The sequence below is a fragment of the Rhagoletis zephyria genome, unplaced genomic scaffold (genome assembly GCF_001687245.7).
Source record: "Rhagoletis zephyria isolate East Lansing unplaced genomic scaffold, Rhagoletis_zephyria_1.1 Rzeph_scaffold_01587, whole genome shotgun sequence".
In the NCBI taxonomy this organism is placed as follows: Eukaryota; Metazoa; Arthropoda; class Insecta; order Diptera; family Tephritidae; genus Rhagoletis; species Rhagoletis zephyria.
Window position 1 is genome coordinate 97,810 of NW_016158671.1, and position 4,748 is coordinate 102,557.

Sequence of the window (4,748 nt, forward strand, 5' to 3'; positions counted from 1 at the left end):
TATTTATTATTTAGATAGCCAGGCGGCAGGGCTTTGGCTTTATAGTCTCTTCCAACTGTGGAGCCTCCGGAATTCTATGAAACTTTAAGTTCATCACTGTCCCATCCGACAATGGTATTGGTGAGGAAAGGTGAGGAGCTATTCATCAAACTTCAATTTAGGCACTCGGATCACGGCAGCCAGGTAGCCGAAATAAAGGAGGCAGCGGACTAGACGCTGTGGCGATGTCCTTCTGGCCAAGTGTTTACCAGCGTCGGACAAAGGAGCTCTTGGAACTGACGAAGTTGCATCTCGCTTTGCCTAAAGGAGTACTTATTAGCCGGTTATTGTCCTATCGCAATTCAAGTTGTGTGGCCAACATCACCTCAAGTTCCGACTGTAGCAGCTGTATGGAGGATGAAGAGGTATATATGTATATTTTAACATCGGCTACTCAGCTGTCTATCCATCGCGAGCTTATTTCTCACCCCCGAACAACTTTCGGAAACAATCCGCCTCTTCCGTGTTGCCACATCGGTATTTCCATTAATCACTCTTGGGATAGAAAAGTATTTTATGCTACTTCGACCAACATAATAACTGTATCATATTTCTAAGCGATATCTGCCGTCTCTTCGTTCCATTAAAGACATTTTGATCTGCATTTTAGTGTTAAGGACCTTTCAAAAGACATCAAAGCTTAAAATGTGAAAAAGTTTAGGTTATCATCGCTTCGTAATGAAGGGATTGTGAAATTTTTGGATATGACGGAATTCAATGCTAATACAGACGGAGAATAAGACGATTTGGAGGATGATGTTAACGAGGTAGAGTTTCCTATCAACAATGGAGTTCATTAGAAGCTTCATTAAGGCGAAAAATCAAATAGAAAAATTAAAATCTACATAAATCAAAAATGCAAGGCGAATTGATACAAGACTATAGCGGTAGTAAAAAAAAAACAAACTAGAATAACAAATTATACGCACGATGACCGATAATTTGACGATAATTTTGACCATCGCGATGCATCGTCTCAATTCGCCTTAAAATGAGCTGCTGCCGGTAACATCACTTCGTGTGAATTTTCCTTACAAAAAGTATGCTTATATTTTAGTGCGAAAGAAGATATATTCAAATTCAACAAGGTAGCAGTGAAAACAAAATTTAGCTCTCTTTGTAGCTGACCATATTAAAAAAAAAATTAAATAAATATTCAAAACGATTTTAAATATTTTGTTCTATTTGCTACAAAAAAAAATGCAAATGCAACAAAGCTTGCTGCATGAACACTAGGGTGGTCCAAAACTACATACGGGGAAAAGTTTAAAAAGTTGAGCTCTCACACCCTAGAATATTTCTAAATTAAAAAAAGAATACCCGTAAATTTTTTGTAAAAAAAAAATTATATTTCGAACTGCCTAACATCCCATGAAGTTTTCCATGTATTTTTATATGGGAAATAATCAATTTTTCGTAGAAATGGTATATAATTCTTAAAAATCAATATTTTTCGATCGGAAAACTCTGTTTCTCTTCAGGAGACTTCCAATAATAATACGCAACTATTTATTAAATCATTTTTTAATGTTAGCTATTTTTTTAGTATCCCCCAAAAATCTAAAAAAATGCAATAGGGGACCAATAAAAAGCCATTGGCATTAAAAAATGGTAAAATGAAGAATTGGACCACCCTAATGACCACTCTCATTAACATTTTGAGAAATTCACTTCGCTCGTAAAGGGCTTCGCTCGGATCGGTCTCGCTTCCTGTGTGTGCATACCCCAATACAAAATAATTATGTGAAGCTTTTAAAATTTTATTCTAATAAATGTTTATAATACTACGTTCAAATTGACGAGCTAAACATGTTAAATGGGCTTGAACCAGTTAAATGAACAAAACATGTTCATAAACAAGTTAAATCGCATGCAATTGTTGTTGGAAAATTTAACCAGTTAAATCATTTAACTCGTTTGAAAACCAGTTCAGCGCAGAGTTGTATCGGAAAGCTTTCTGCCTCGACCAATCATAAAGATCCAAAAGCTTTCCTTTGACACGCCAACGTTCAAAAAATTTATATTCTGAAAAATGTTAAAAATTAAAAATTATCAAAAAATATCAAAATTGTATGTATGTCTGCCCGCCAAAAAAGAGGCCAAGGCGGTAATTAGTTATTTTCCACGAGGTCTCATTGTACGCGGAGATAAATAGTGCATACAAACTAAAGATTTTGAACTCTCTAAGTAATCCGTATGCGTTAATATCATGAAGCAGACACATTCGCACAAAACAAATTGAAACACAAAAACTTGATTTTGAATATTTTTTTTTTTTTTCGAATTTTTATTGGTAATCAAACAACCGTCAAACTTAACTCCAATTAGTAATTATAACTAGAAACAATTACACACGCTTTGATCAAAGTAAGAAACTAAATTAAAAACTTTAAAGTTGTTAAAGTTTCTCTCATTTTTGATCTTCTGAGTTATAGCGTTCTTCAAATTTTTCTTTTCTTGCATTTTACTTGCAACAATTTTGCAGCACAAACATACTATAATTTTGCGGTTATTCGCTTTTATATAAATTTACTCATTACAATTTAAAGCATTTCTATCACCTGTTCGATGTTGTAATAAATAAATACAACGAAAAACCGCAATACTTTGTTAAAATTATAGCAAGCAATTTTGTGAAAAAAAACCCACCACAACAATAATGTATATACTACATACATACATATATACATACATACACATGTAAACGTATATAAAAATTCATTTGGAAAAAAGTCGCACCCGATCGATCAGCAGCTAAATATTATTACACCACATCAATTTTCCAATTCACCACCGGACGAGGGCAATTTTTTCTGCGTGACAGCTCCTAATATATATTAATCAAAAACCATTTTGTTTCTACATACATATTTTCGCAAAATAAAAGAAATGTTCTACTTATTTATTATTGCAAATGTACGTAGTTTTCGCTTTCAATATTAGTTAATATTTCGAAATTGGCCGAACGTGTTGTAAGCGACAATAGTTATAAATGATAAGCTTATGATTGTCGAAGCCCCAGATTAAGTTTGGTTTTGAAATGTTTTAATTACTTTACTCGCATATTTAAATGGCCTTAGTGTCACTGCACGCGGCTGGATCAATTATGGTAATAATCAATCGATTAATTATTAGATTAAGCGATTTATTTTTGATCGTGGGAATTTGTCGAAAATCGGGTCACTTGGAAAATCAAGCTCGTTGCTTCAAACTAAAAAAAATTTTTGCTATATTAAATCAGTTGCGACATGTAAAAATTTGCACGCCCTTTAAATAAATACAAATACCAGAAGTTGAAAAATTGCATATTAAAATCGATGCTAATTTGGCCTGTCAACAACAATTGTAAACCAACACAAAAACCACGCCCGCGACACGTCAACGTCAACGTCAGCGATAGCGAGCACGGTTTCATAACAATAAACAAATTGGCTGAAAAGAAGAAAAATGGCGCACGAAATTAGTAAACTAGCGGTTGCTGATGACCGCGAAAAGGCAGAGTTGGCGTTAATTTAATTTACAGTGGGGTTAGCAGCCCACTAAACGATGGTTGGCTAATTTATAATATACAATGGAAGAAAAAATTGTTTTCAATGTCAGTATATGAAAAAGTGTCATCGCAAATGGGGATAGAAATTTTTGATCATGGCTTTGAAGCTGGGTTGTTGAGAAAGTTGATGTTGTAGATTTTAAGCAGCTTTTCTATGTTTACCAAAAGCACAGCTCAGCTCAGTTGATAGCAGAACGTGCAAAAAACTTTCACGTTATTAAAATTTGACTATTTCATAAAAAAAAAGTATTTTTAAAAAGCTAAAATCACTGTCTTCCGCCCAGGGCCATCGAGAGGAAACTCGGACCCCGGAGTGAAATAGCATAGGACTCCCCCTTTAGCCACCTACCTTCGACGGGCATACTCCCACCAATCTAGCTCTATATCTTCTATAATTCTGCATAAAATTTAAAAAGTGAAACGCCGCTTTGAAGGCCAACTTCTAGTTAAAATATACAAACCATTGAATAGGGTTGCCAGATGTTTAACATTTGTTGAATTAAATAAAATATTGCAACGCATTTAGTGAACGAAAGACCCTTAACGAAATTATTTCTGTTAAAAATGTTATGTTTCCATTAAGGAATTCTCAAACAGATCTCATCTGATATGTTAATATCTTTTGCATTTCACCTCCATGCCTATAACCCACAGTATGAAAATTAATATCAGTGGCAACCCTTTTGAATCCCTTTAGAAAAATATCAAAGAGCTTTTGAACAATTCAACTGATAATAACTAAGTTGTAAATAGGGCACAATAGACCCAACAATAATAAGAATCAGTTGTAATTTTTTCGTTCTACTGAAGCTTTTCAAATAACTTTGGTTGGGTAGCCATATCGGAATTTTAAATTTTCAGTCTTAACTATTGAAGATTTTTTCTTTGATATAAAATTTGATTTGTCTTATCAATTTAATTGAAATAAATTCTTGAAACATATGGCAACCCTCTTCCAAATTTTTTTTTAACCAAGTATTCTGAAGCCTCATTAGTTTGATACCCAAACTGTAGTATTTCAGTTAGTTTGTTAATTTAATTAATCGAAATTTTCAAACAGGTGGCAACCCTCTTAAAAAAAGAATTATTCAAAACGGTTAAGTTGGTTTGGAGTTTTTACCTCACGAACAAACGAACGAATGTATGTACATATATTTGT